This window comes from Mustela nivalis, assembly GCF_964662115.1.
Source record: "Mustela nivalis genome assembly, chromosome: 9".
NCBI lineage: Eukaryota > Metazoa > Chordata > Mammalia > Carnivora > Mustelidae > Mustela > Mustela nivalis.
Genome location: NC_139028.1, coordinates 44,169,286 through 44,184,564, shown reverse-complemented (window position 1 = coordinate 44,184,564; position 15,279 = coordinate 44,169,286). Strand labels below are relative to the sequence as shown.

The window sequence follows — 15,279 nt, the reverse complement described above, 5'->3', positions numbered from 1 at the left end:
TAGATTTTACCACTAAGCTGGAGACGATAAGAGAAAAACTCCCATTACCTCAAAATTATATGCAACCAAATAAGAAGATAAAATTATTTCTATTTACTATCCTAGCGAGAACTACAACTGGCCGAAGCAATTTTTCCCTTCAAAGAGCAACCTTTTACCCTTTGGATTTATAGAAAGCCCACGTATAAGAAATATTCCATAAGTTTCCTTTGTGTTAATTTTCAGACTTCCTGATTTGGCTTTCTGACATCCCATCTGTAATTGAAGAGTAAGCAACCAGTTTATAGGTAAAGAGGAATATCCATAATTTACAGGTATGTTTAAATTTGTCTAAGGGACTCAAAACAAAACAAACAAACAAACAAAACAATCAAAAACTTCCAATCTTTCAATACTAAACCTGTCTTTAGGACAAATACTATCACTTCTCTTTCTGTTTCAGAAAAAAAAAAGGTCCAAAATTATAATCTTCTGTGAAATAAAAATAATTTAAGATGGTGAGACCCATCCAAGTCTATCAATGTTGGTACTAAAACACTATATTTATATAAATAAGCAATTTCCAAAGATATTTCATTTGAGTTCAGTCATAAAACAGCTTCTAAAACCCAACTCTTTTTTTCCCTTAAGCTAAAGTTCAGAATCCAGCAACAATAAAATAAGACATTATATTTCTTAGGGTGAGCATGTTGTACCAGATGGTCTCAAATCTGTATTTTTTTAAACAGGCAAAGAAATCTTTCTGATTCTAGAGCTGATACTCTTTATTATCCATAAAAAGTAGGGATTTCATACTGACTTAATTTGAAACAATTTCCTCTTCTTACCCTATTTCTCAAACAATCGATAAAGCATATTGGAAATAAAATGAACCCATACAATTTTGATTTGTAGAAGCATTTGGTTAATAACTGTAGACCAGTGGTTCTCGACCCTTAAGAACCCATCAGGATCACCTGGAGGGGTTTTTACAATACAAATGGGCAGGCCTCACCTCCAAAATTTCTAATTCAGCAGAGCTGGGTCAGGGCCCCAAATAGTGCATTTCTAACAAACTCCCAGGTGATGCTGATGCTCCTGGTTCCAGGACCACACTTCAAGAACCATTGTCCTGGACATTAAATAGGCTTATTAGCTTACAGAATTATTATTATTATTATTATTCTGTTAATATATCACTTCCATATTTCCCCAAAGGAACCATTTTAAATAAAACAACAGCTTTGGTCTCAGGGGTGTGTCTGGGGGAGGACAGTCAATCTTAGCAATTTGGAAAGGATACCCATTCAATCAAAACCAAGTTAATTCCTAACACTTGTTATCCAGTGGTTAGGCAGCTGCTGGGGTTACAATGACATTCAGGAAAACAAACCCTTGACCAACAAAAGAAGGTTGCATCTCCTGTGGATTCAACTGGCCTTGAAAAGCAACTATCTACTATAGACTTGTGTGGAGAAACTTAGTAATTGAATGCAAATTTTTTCTTAGAAATAACTGTAAACCAATTATGCATTTACATATGATCCAGAAAACGTATGTATCAACATTTCTGGGAGTTCAATCTAGCTTTCCCACTGACTTACATTTTCATTTTAGACACCCCTTATCAATCAATCTAGAATTGATCTACAACTGACAGCACATTGCATTTTGGTTTTCAAGTGCTCTATAGCTCTGTCAAATAGTTGATTATCCATAAGCACTAACATTAAAATGACTATAAAGATAGAATAAAAAAAAGTATCCTTTTATAATTACAATATACTCCTCTACTATTTTATGGGTATGAAATGTATACCTGTCACTGACAAAGTAATGAGCTAGCTAGAAGTACCGGTAGACAAACTACTTCATTCTCATGACATCAGAGTACCTTTGATAAATGGTAACACTGTGGTTTATTAAAAGCTAAGTTCAGACTTTAGTGGCATTCTAAAGCAAAAGCTGTAACACCTGATAGCATACTGATAGTAGGATTCTGAGTGAGTTTCTTACTCAGTTTTTTAAAAAATTCAACTGTTTCTATAAATATCTGAAGTTAGATGGAGTTATCATCAAGGCACTCATTAATGATCAATTCTTTCCATTTGCCACTGTGACAAACATTGTCTCTGCAATCACTTTAATAAAGACCATTAGTAAAGGAAACAAAAGAAAAAAACACATAGATGTACTTACCTTTAAAAGCTTACCAACAATTAAAAGTAAATTATTTTCCATGAATAGCTGCTTTTACATCATAGGATTTGTTTTAGAAACCAAAGTGCATCAATCCTAAAATTTATGTGGAACCACAAAAGATCTAGAACAGCCAAAGCAATCTTGAGGAAAAGAGTAAAGATCACACTCCCTGATTTTATCTATTAAAAAGCTCTGGTAATCAAGATAGTATAGTATTGGCATAAAACAGATATGTAGATCGATGGAACAGAATAGAGAGCCCAGAAATAAACCCAAGCATATACTGTCAATTACTTTACAACAGAGGAGGCAAGAACATACAGTGGGGAAGGACAATCTCTTCTAAAATTGGTGCTGGGAAAACTGGACAGCCACACAAAAAAGAAGGAAATTGGGCCACTATCCTAATCCATACACAAAAACTGACTCAAAATGGATGAAAGGCTTGAATATAAAACGAGAAGCCATGAAACTCCTAGAAGAAAACAATGGTGTTAAGCTCTTTGACATCATTCTTGTTTTTTTTTTTTTTTTACTCTGACTCCAAAGGCAAAGACAACAAGAGCAAAAATAAACAAGTGGGACTACATCAAACTAAAAAGCTTCTGCACAGCAAAGGAAACCAAAATAAACAGGCAACCCACTGAATGGGAGAAAATATTTGCAAATCATGTATCTGAAGAGAGGTTAATACTCAAAGTATATAAAAAACTGATACAGTAACAAAAACCTCCAAACAACCCAATTTAAAAAATGAGCAGGGATCTAAATAGACATTTTCCCAAAGACATCCAGATGGTCCATAGGTACATGAAGAGATGCTCAATGCCACGCATCACCAGGGAAATGCAAATAAATCAAAACCACAATGAGATATCACCTCGCACCTGTCAGAATAGCTATCATCAAAAGGACAAGAGAAGGGAGCCCTTGTATATTGGTGGTGGGAATGTAGATTGATACAGCTACTATAGAGGACAGTATGGAGGCTCCTCAAAAAAATTGAAAGTAGAACTGTCATATGACCCAGCAATTCCACATCTGGGCGTTTATCTTAAGAGAACAATAAGCCTAACACCCAAAAAGGTATCTGCATTTATAGTTCATGAAAGCATTATTTACAATAGCCAAGACAAGGACATAACCTAAATGCCCATTGGTGAATGAATGGACAAAGATGATGTCATACACACACACACACACACACACACACACACACACACACACACAATGGAATACCACTCAGCCACGAAAAAGACGGAAAGCTTGTCCTTTGCAACAAGGAGAGACCTTGAGGGTATTATGCCATGTGAAATTAGTCAGACAGAGGAAGACAAATACTGTATGGTTTCAGTTACCTCTTGGAAATCTAAAAAAATAAATGAACACACAAAAAATCAAACTCATACAGAGACTAGATGGGTGGAGAGGAGAGATACAGGGGAGAAGACAGTGGAGGGGTGGGCAAAGTTGGTGATGGGGATCAAGCAGCACAAATTGCCATCTATAAAATAAATAAGTAGTGGGGATGGACTATAAAGCATGGTGACTGTACTACTGGCAGCACAATGGAAAGTTGCTAAGAAAGTAAATCTTCAAAGTGCTCATCACAAGGAAAAAACAAGGTCATAACTTTGTGTGGTGTCAGGCGGTAACTAGACTTACTGTGGTGATCATTTGGCAAGGTATACAAATGTCTAAGCATTATGCTGTACACCTGAAACTAATATAATGTATATCAATTATGCTTTAAAAATAAAACTAAGAACACCAGATTAGTGATTACTTCATAACATAAGAGAGAACTAGATAAGCATAATCATACATATCAGTACTTGGGTTATATAAATTTAATTCTCCCATATAGAATCATAACAAGAGTTGGTCAAAAGAACTCCCTACCAGATATAGTATGAAGCACACAATATTAAAATGCATAGCTTGTCTGTCAATCTTCACTTCAGTGAAAATTCTGATTCAGGGTCTGAATCTTGCACTCGGTACTGGCTTTGCCATTTGAAGACCACGGAAGACATCATATACTGATACTTTTACAAAGGTGCAACTCTGGTAAATGGTGCCATTTTATATTCACTGACTAAATACTTGGTGTGAAATTTTAAAACTCTTCGTCTTAAAAAGTATCCTGAATAATTAACGATTTTCCATTTTTGAATTATTGACAGCCATCACTTCTGCTCACCAGAGGAGGGTTTTTTTTCCACTGAATTACCCTCTCCTCGGACATACTGCCCATCCCAGCACTCGGGTACTACCCTTGTCAGCTCTGGAATATGTGTTTGTCTCACTTACCATATGACACAGTTCTTGAATGCCACTATGTTAATGTTGGTGGAGAAATTAAGACAATGAATTCAACACTTTAAAATTCACTATAGAAAAAGTATGATGCATGTCGCGTTGCCCATCTGTAGTCATAAGAAGCGTCTAGGGAACTATCCTATATTTTACTCACTCAAGGCCTCAAAGACACTATGGATGACAGAGCTCTGAAATCTTAACATGGGGATTCTGACCAGCACAAAGAACACATTTAGAATCTTAAGCAGCCAGTTTTGCACTATGGTCTCTCAAATCAAAGCATTCGTTAGTTAGGTTTTGCAAAATTCTTGAAATGTAACTGTAATTAAAATGTAAGACTGTGCAATATATAATGGTACTCCTACTAAAACCACAACAAGGTGTGATACGGAGTTACTGCAAAAGAGCTTAAAAAAAAAAGAGGAGGGGACTGACAAATGTGACAAATGTGCTTTCAAGGATATTTAGTATTTACAGATTTTTTGAAATTTTACTTTGGATAGATTCAAATTATGTTATCTAACCAGGTACTAAAGACAAGTCATTCTAATTAGATGTTTTTGCAGATTTGCTGTTTATTCATAGTCAGCTTTGGATTCATTTTGCACACTAATGAAAACACAGTTCGAATGATATAGGAATTTTTCTTTTTTTAGGGAGGTAATATACTGTCTATATGTTAGTAATGAGCAGGCACAATCCAGAAAAGTCAGCTAATCTAGGCCTCTGATGCCCACTTCCTTGCACATCCCATACACCAAGAGGTCAGCTGGCTAGACTGCTGGCTACATACAGCCTGCCATGTCTTTTTTTACTGCCTGGGTTTTATATTTTTAAATTATTGAAAAAAAAACCCAAAAGCATATTCATGATATGGGAAAATAATATAAAATTACAACTGCAGTGTCCATAAACAAAGTTTTATCAGAATAAAAGCCACATCCATTCCTAAGTATTCCTTTATGAAAGAGATAAAGTATTTAGTGCCCTTAAGAATGAGGGGAAATATGTGTTTAGGCAAATAAAAATGTAAAAACAATTCTTTTTTGATAAAAATATATACATTCCCATTTTATGCTTATTCTCTATGAGTTGTCTATGGCTGGTTTTGCCATCCAAGGACAGAGTTGTTGTTGCACAGAAACCACCTAGGCTTCACTTTAGGCTTCACCTAAAATATTCACTATCTAGTCCTCTGCAGAAGAAATTTGCCAAACACTATTTATACCATCTATCAAATGAGGGGCGTAATTGTGAAGCTCTCTTTCGGAGATCCAGATGTAGGCTGTATCGTCACCCAGCTTCTACCAAGAACGCTGATGTCCTCACTGTCTGTGTTTTCAGCACTTAACAGGTAGGAGCATCTGAGGTTTGCTGAATGAATATATAAAAGAATGACAGATATTCATATAATATGTGAGTGGTTTATAAATGTCAACAGCCTTTACATTTCTTGCCTGTTTAAAAGTATGAAGGATATGAAGGAGTAGTAACATCGAGATACAGAATAAGCGTAAAATGGCAATGTATGTATTTTTACATAAAAAGAGAATTGTTTTCACATTCATATTTGCCTAAACATTTTTAAGGGCACTAAATACTAAGTAGGTCTCTTGCATAAAAGAACACTTATGAATTCATACTAGTCTTGGGTATTCAACAATACACTTTGCCTAAAGAATATTAAAACTTAGACCTTGTGGTTACCTTAATAGCTACCCAATATAAAACAATAGCTTACAAGATTATTAATTATATAGGTCATACTCTATTAAAAAATAAAAGTACAACACAAATAGATATTCTGCACCCCCCCAAGAATTCACTAATTTCAGCTAATATATTATACAAAAAGGTTTATAGAAAAGAATTTGAATATTATTTGGGATTTAGTGCTGAGATACCTTTAGCTTAGGTGATTTTTGTTTTAATCCCCTTTTGGTGGAGTAAATTTGCTTGGTGTGTTTTCCTTTATTAATTTATACCAAAAAAATTAAGATATACAAGCTAAATCCCTAATCTCATATAAAGAAGGAAACTTCCTGAGGGGTTAAATTTTTTTTTTCCATTTGTATTACCTTAAAGACAAAATGTAAAGTAAAAAAATATCCCACCCAGCTTAAAATGAACTGTGCTTGGGCTAGAGCCATAGGAAGAAAGTATAAAGCATGCAAGGATAAGTCAGCTTGATGTTGGGCCCTTGGTTATCCCAACACCTCACCATTACCCAATATTTATCCCCTTCTTCGTTTCAACTGTTACTTGAATACTGGGTAGAACTGCATCCATGGAATTTTCCTGTTAGACACAATAACCAAACATAGTCTCAGAGGGAACATATGACAAAATATTTTTGGTCAAAATCATTTACCCTTTTTACTGTTAAGCATTTAAGTTAGGAAAGCCCTCCAGTGAAGCAGTTACTTAGATTTTGGAATGCAATTTCCCCTGGAGACAATGTTATATCTAGTGGTTAGGTTTCCAAGCTAATGAGTAAAGGCGTGTTGATAGAACTATAATATTAATAGTAACTAACTAGATATCTTACTGTGTTTCTATGGAGAGACTCTCAAGAGTTCTAATTTACAAATAGCAGGACCACATCTTCCCACAAACTCCTCCCCCCAACATAAACCCTTTGTAACAATGGTAACTCCTCTGTAAGTCTTCTGTAGATGTCACATACAAAAGGTAGGTAAGGGGAGGCCAGTGGCTGGACACCAGTCCCATGATCTGGGATTCCTTCTAGCATCATTTTTTCCTTACCACAGAAAGCCAATATGGAATATGGTGGAAATGAGCATTTATGTTACATCTTCCTAAATAACTCTTTTTTACTGCAAAATGTCACTAAAAATTGAGAACATTTCTTTAGAGGTCCTACTCCAGAAACAAAACACTCAAAATGTTTCTAGACAATGTCTTTTGTCAGATCTATGTCAGCAGTATTGAATGCATCAGTGTTGCTGAACTAATGAATGACTGATTGGCAAAAGAAATGTCAATGTTTGCTGGAAAGTTAGGAAAAATCCATCCTGGGATTAGGAAGAATGATCAAATAATTAACAGACCTAGGTAACAGAGCTAATTAGACAGGCCAAAACTTTCTATGAGAATCTCAATTTGTTTGTCAATCTATTTAGTCTTTTAAAGAAATTTGCATTTCTAATATAAAAATAAAGTAGAAAATATCTGAATTTGAAATCCCTATTAATCTCTTGATGAATCAAGTCCTAGTAAGTTTTGTTAATTTCACATTTTGTAAAACTTGTTCCATAAAGAAAACGTGTGAATTAAGGAAATTCAGTGTTTGTATCTGTATAAGGAGATAGACCTGGTTTCAAATCCTGAGTCAACCTCCTATTGGTACTATGACCTTAAACAAGTAATTAAAGCTCTCTGAGCCCTAACTCTTCAACCATAAAATGTAATAATTCTTTATCGGATCATCATGATGATTAAATGTGATACATATGCAGGGCTTATATAGTTAAGTTTATGGCACACAGGAGATATTCAAAAGAAGCCAGTGGGTCGCCTGGGTGGCTCAGTCAGTTGGGCATGTGGGGTGGAGCCCTGTATCTGGCTCCCTGTTGAGCAGGGAGTATGCTTCTCCTTCTCCCTTTGCCTGCTGCTCCCCCTGCTTGTGCTCCCTCTCTCTGTCAAATAAAACCTTAAAAAAAAAAAAAAGCTAGTATCATTACTGTAATTATAAAATGCACTTCAAGACTAAGGGTTATGATCGCAGGTAATTACAATAATCTTTCACAGAATCCAGCTTTAGTTAGCCAGGAGGTTAATTTCAGCCTTCTCAATATTCAGCCTATATCTATAATTGGAAAGAGAAATTCCATTTCTTCAAGCGACTAGTTTCATCTTTGCAAGAGAGGGAGATGTAAAAATAAAATATGTACCTAGGAATGAGAACATATACCTACCTCCACTACAAGTAGTTGTTAATTAGTAGAAAAAATAAGTCTCACTCAAATGTATATTTTACACTTTAAGAAATCTCTGGTGCAAGAAGTAACATGGCCCTAAATCAGCCATTTTTATACTTGTTCACCCTTATTCATGTATGATACATTTAATACATTCTTCATGAAATCTAAGGTTAAATGCCCATTACTCCTTATTGGAAGCTTTGAGCAACAAAATGCAAGGTTATTCCAAACCACCATGAAACATCCCATAATATTCATGTGTCCCTCCGGGCGCAGTCAATATCCTGGCCCATAGACCAAAAAGTGACTCACTTCTGGGTGGATCTAAAAAAGTAAAGGCTAACTAAGGGGCAGTCCAGGCCCAGGAAGAGTTGTCTGGTTCAGTTACCAAGGGAGTGCTTGCTGGCCAAGGGGATCACAGCTGGCTTGGGAGATTTCCAAAATAAAGTGGGGGAAGTGGAAGAGGGAAAGGCTTCCCTGGAATAATATGTGAAAAGAACCTTAGAAAGGGGCCTACAGCGAATCTTGGGAGTTTGAAGGTAGGTCCTTAGTACCCCAAAACTGCCATCCCTTACGAACCTAGCACATTCCAGGAAGTAGAGTATATGTCCATAACAAAGCAATGGCTATTTTACATTTCTGAAAAAGACCAATAGCTAAGGCCATTGTCCTGACCCTCTTAGTGAACTGACATTCCAGCCCCCTATCTGAACTCCCTCCAAAACATAGCTTATTTCACTGAAACATTCCCATGGTCATGAAGATGGTAAAGTCATCTTTGCCACTGAACTCAAAGTGTTCTTTCTTTGTAGAGAACAAAATATGACTGTAAAGACCAGACATATCAGACAAATATCAAACCTATTCTGGAAAATGAGAAAAGTTCTCATTTTATCAGATTATATTATGTTCAATATAAGTATACTGCCAACGTTTATAAGAGCAACAGATCTTTAAATGAGAATTCTAATTTTGCTAAAAATAAACTTTGTTAACTAGATCCCAAATATGAAGAAACCTAATAGGGGAAAGATATATGCAAATAATTGTTAATTACAGTTTAATGTGGTAAGTATGATAAATGCAGTATATTTGGGCAGAACAGCAGTCCTGAGGAGCTAGAAGGAAAGTGGTTTGAAGATCAGGAAACACTTTGGAGATGTCACAAGCTCTGAAGATTTTTGAAAGACAAATTGGAATTCTACATGTTAACTGTAGACTTAGATGGTATAGGATATATATTTTTAAGTAGTTTATACCTCATCTACTTATGCACTTAAGGTAACTGTGTGGGAACATCACCAATCATTTTGGTTTTGCCATGTATTTACTGTATCATAGGGATAGTCTAGATACTGGTAGTCATTTACAGGTCTCACTAGATCTAATCGAATAAATAGAGCCTTATGCCCATGCCTTCAAGACCACACTGAACTGCAGGTGGCTGTCTGTTGTAGCTTGTGTGGACAGAGTAACCTGCACCCCCTACACACAAAATAGAAAACGCCCTATCTTTGAGGATTGCAGTATTTAGGGACTCCCACATTCAGAGCTGTCCTAATTCCTATCTACAGTGGTGGTTTTCTTTTCCTTTATTCTAGCAATGCTTGTTATCAGCAGTCTACAGTAATACTTCTCTCTCTGATTCTTTCTTGTCTCTTCTTCTGCTGCTTCTCCCACATGTCTCAACTTTCAAGAAAAAAGGCTAACCTGGCTACTCTGAACCTTTCCTTTTCAGCCAAGAGTCAACTGATTAGAACACAATGGACATAATCTTTGGATCTGACCATTCTTCATTGCGGAGTACTTAGAATATTCTCTCAGAGCCAGAGACGTGTTAGTCCCCCTCCCTGGTTTTTACCAGGTAGGGGGATGCTCACGCAAAGTAAAGATCATTTCTAGTTAGCCTTACCCTTACTGTGAGAGTGGAGAAGCTTCTAAGATGTCACTGAAAAGGTACTAAGTAGCCTCTGCAAGTGATCCTCACACAGAATAGAGGTGACTGGGTTGGCCTCATCTACATTTTCTGTGAGCGGTACCTGCCTTTTGTTTTCCCCATAGATTCCTGAGAATTACATTTATATGCACCATACATGTATATGAACTCTGGCTCAACAGTTCTCAAATGTTCTGGTCTTGGAACTCCTTCACACTCTTAAAAATTTCAGAGGGAACCAAAGAGATTTTGTTTGTGTATGGGTTATAACTGTCAATATTTACTGTATTAGGAATTAAAACTGAGAAAATGTTAAATGTTAATTCACTTAAAATAATAAATCCATTACATGTTAACATAAGGCACATATTTTTAGCAAAATAACTTTATTTTCCAAAACAAAAAAATAGTGAGCAGAGTGACATTTATGGCTTGCAGATCTCTTTAGTATCTGTTTAATAGAAGACAGCTGAATTTTATATCTGATTCTGTATTCAATCTGTTGCAATGTTTTGATTGAAGTATGAGAGGAAAATCTGGCCTCAAACACACATTAAGAAGTCGGGAAATGAAGGAGTTAACTGTGAATATGCTTCTTTGATAGCACACCAAAACTCCACAAGCTGAGTTTCCTAATAGTCCCTTACAATGTGGAATCTGAAACCCTATCAGGAAACTGAACCTTCTCTATCCTATTAAAATCTATTTGCCTAGCTTGCACTTCCAATGGATCTTTTATCCATGTAGGCTTTTGATAAACATATGCTCAAAAATGAGCATTTTTACTCATTGAAGAACCACTAACGACATTCACTGCCATAAAGAGAAAGAATGGCCAGGTGGAGTGTGTGGGGGATCTAGAGCCATTCACAGATGCTGAAGATATTCCCTGGTAGCTTCAATACTTCAGGGGACCATAAGAATATTGTTTTATTACAGAAGTGGTTCTAAGAATTAAATGGACTCTTTTACTAGTTGTAGGATAGAGGTCACAGCACTTAAATTTTCTGTGAGAAGCAACTGAGATAATGTGAAAGCCCTCTAAAAATAGTGAATGAAAGTCTAGACAAAACTTGAGTTATTACCCAATACTTTCAAAAAGGAAAAATGGGGCAGAGATGGGGAGAAGAGACTGACACCTTTCCTCCCGTAACTCTTTTCCTAAATTAGAACTATTCTTTGCTTTACCCTAAATATCTTCATATTTTATTAAATATAGTCATCTTTGACTTTTTAGTCCTTTCAAACTACTAATTTTCCTCATCTGCCGAAGTGTTGAAAAGGCGATTTCATTTTATCTAATTATTGAAAAAAATAAAAGCAATGCACTGGATTAGTACATAAGAGGGGGAGGAGTAGGTATAAATAGAAATATGCAAATCAAAAGCCAGTATGTTGATCATTCTAACCAAAGCATAGTATCTTTACCTCTCATTTACAGACATTATAGTTAAAAAGGACAGAAAAGTGAAGACTAACCAAATTACTCACTATGTACTGAAATATATTGCTGTAACTCACAAAGAACTACAGTGACCTGGAAAAATAAATCGGCTCATATGTTTCTTATATTTATAAGTTACACTTCATGGTTTACAAAGCACTTTAACACATTCTCTCTCTCGAGCTATGCAGCAGCCTTTAAGTCAAACAGAAATTATCTACATTTTACAGAAAAAAATTTGTCTTCAAGGAAATTAACTAATTTGCCCCAAATTAAAAGACCTGCCAGAGATGTACCAAACTACAAGATCTATGAGAGACCATGAGCACATCTAGTGGCTTCCCCCATCACTACATTAGAAGGTATGTTTTGGCAGTTCCCAGGGGGTGGGAAGGTGGGAGAAGTAACAGAACCCCTTTTACAAATGAAATTTCAATTGGATCTGAACTATGCAACATATAAATATACAAAACAATGATTTTAATGTGTTTTAGTTATGAAGTAACAATTACTGTTAACAAGAAGTTTGTTAACAAATAAAACTCTAACAGTAGAAATATAACATGAGTAGATACACGTAGGAAGGATTTTTTTAACCATCTTTCTTACCAATAGCATATTAACAAAAAGATTCAAATACATGTATAAGCATAGCAGAACAAGCTTTAATTCACAGCCTGCACATAATAATCTTGTAACAAAAGATAACTTTTAAAACAATTTGTTAAAATTTGGTAAAACATATTTTGGTGTAGCTGTATTTTTAAGTTACGACTTAAGAATAAGTGTAATTGTATTTAAAAAGGCATTTTAGGGCTTCCTAAAAAGCAGCTTGAAAACCATTGTATAATGGTTTGCTATCATATATTCACTGCTTCATCTCTACCTAGTTAAGATAACTAAGATAAAATAAGTAAAAAGATAAATTAGTAAAAAACTGATTTTGACAATCAAAATATATATATTTAAGAAACCTAATTAACCAAGAGTACAGCTACAAAAATCAGCCAAAGCAATTACATTCTACATTCTACTGAATGAACCTTATAAAATTGCTATTAACTGACAATTTTAATTATAAAAGTGAGGTTCATATGGTTCAATTTAGTATTTCCCATTTTATTTTTGGAGTCCTTTTGCTTAAAAACCACCAAAAAGTTGCCAAAATAATTGCTTATAGAAACAAAGTGGAAAAATGCAATACCCAACAAAAATCTATCTCTAGAACTACCTAAACACATGAAGAATTTTTAAATGTTAAAGTGAAGTTTTATTCACTTTACTGGTACTGGCAGCTCCATACTCAAAAACATTGTAATATGCCCCCTTTCATTCATCAGAAGATTAGTGGACTGACAGTTACCTACCTTAATGCAGTTTGGTACTCCACTTTGAAATTTATCCAGTTGTCACCAGAATTTCTTCAAGAAACATGTATTTTACTTCAGAATTCATTAACTTTTCCAAGTAAGTGGAAGCATTTCCTTTTTTATTAAAAACTTTATTGAATTATTTCATTGATAACAGAACTTAGAAAGAGTTATAGATGTGAGGATAGTTTGTTGTTCCTTCATTTGTTTCCCTGTATGGGAAATATATTCTTTTTACTAACCTAGGCTACCAAATTAGGCATATTCAATATTTTAAGAAGTCTTTCTACTTTGGAAGACACTGAATCCAAACTGTAAAAGCACTTCTAATAATGAATGTGACTCTCATACAATATATAACTCAATTTTCGGACATTGTTTAAACCAAGTTATTTCACTGAAGGTGAATCCAGTTCCTTTTGAAGTCCCCTCCCTCCAAATTCAACACATTGCAACAAATTAAGCTACTTAAAGAAAAAAGCTTCATGCCACATAAAAGGTGACTCTTTCCCCATCATTAATGAGGATTATAACAGCAAAGAGTAATTCACACTGGGTGTGCATGAGTTTCATTCTTCATTATGAACTGAACTAAAATTCAAAATGCTATGACTCACTTGGTTATTACTGAACACTTTATTAAGTGGAAAACAAGATAAATTCAAAGAATCACACTTTTAGAGTTACAGATGAATTTTAAAGTTATATAGTTTCTATCAAAAAGAAAATCATCTTTATTAGAAATAAACTCTTACATGCTATTTTTAGAATGATGAAGAATTTAAAATGCTAAACACTTGATATCTTTTAAGAGCACTTAAGAATAGCACCCTTTAAAAGCTGCAAATATTGCCAAGTCATGTCATAACTGGCTCAAACAATCCCATTTCCATCTAAAGTTATTTCATGCTACTGCATGAATCAATATTAAATACCTTGGAGTTACTAAAAGCTGGAATATTGGCAGAGGTACATAGCAATTACAAAATATGGAAATGGTGAATATCCATTTTCCATATACCTCTTTCTTTTAAGAATGACTAGAAATGAGGATGTTCTTTCTAGGCAAATAGAAATAAGTTTCTTAAAAGCTAAGAGAAAGATATAAAGAATGCCAGCAAAGAGTGATGGATCCAAAGCCATGGTTCTCTTTAAAGATAAACTAGATTTTGAAGCGTAATATCACCTCCAAACATTTTATTAGCCTACCAAATTGCCAGAGCCATTTAAAAAAAAAAGTCAAAGTCAATATAGTCCTTTTGTTCCTTATTCAGTTAAAACAAAACAAAACAACTAGCTGTTATTTTAACCAGGCCTGAGTTTAATCAGATGTGTCTCAACCAACAATTTTTTCATGTTAAAAACATAACTTACCACTTTTGAAGTCAGGAAATAATAATAATTTTTTTTTTTTTAAAAGCTAGTTTCATATGACATCTGACCCTGAAGTGAAAGAGTTAACATTCAACTAAGCTGATCTGCACTTCTGATCCATTACATTTCTCACAAGCTGCCCTACAATGAGCTGAGTAAGTATCAACTGTAATTTGATCCCAGAGTTTATGGAAAAAAATAACTGCACATACGCAACATGCACATTTAATAAAAATCTGTTTCAAGAGAAACATATCCAATAAACACAATTTAAGGCATATTTAACCGTTCGATTAACTTCAAATCTGCAATCCTTTTGCTTTCTTCATGCTCTCAAAATAGTGGGGGGAAAAAAGCAGCAGCCCTACTGCAGGGAAAAGAAGCTTGAAAAACAACTTTGATTGGCACTTGGCCTGACCCACAGAGGAAGAAAAACAGTTTTTGGACAAAGAGCGCAAATATTTGAGCTTGCTTACTTACATGCTTTCTTTCTATTTTTAATATATAAATAACAGTCCCAATTGCACTGTATTTGGAGAAACTGACTAAAAACGGTGCCGTATTCGTCTTAGTCTTTCAGTCCCGATGCATTTGCACAGCTCAGCAATTTTAATTCATTTGTACTGGACAAACAGAAGCACCTCAACTACTGTTTCCGCTTAATGAAATGTAAAAATACAGTTTGGAGAAAAAGAAAGTGATTATTAT

The 15,279-nt window shown here is 34.9% G+C and overlaps 1 protein-coding gene across 3 annotated transcripts in view; it reads right to left on the bottom strand.

Moving 5' to 3' along the window:
- SESN3 (sestrin 3) overlaps positions 1 to 15,279 on the bottom strand; it is a 73,435-nt gene that overhangs the window by 56,855 nt on the left and 1,301 nt on the right. The window contains exons 1-2 of one of the 3 annotated variants that reach the window (XM_082683383.1): positions 15,052 to 15,224; positions 13,195 to 13,409 (exon numbers count right to left, since the gene is read on the bottom strand). The exons of 1 other annotated variant lie outside the window; for it this stretch is intronic. The gene's annotated coding sequence lies outside the window, so the exon portion shown is untranslated. Of the gene's footprint in view, positions 1 to 994; positions 1,033 to 13,194; positions 13,410 to 15,051; positions 15,225 to 15,279 lie in introns of those variants that run through there. One more of the 3 variants, XM_082683384.1, reaches the window with a different exon arrangement.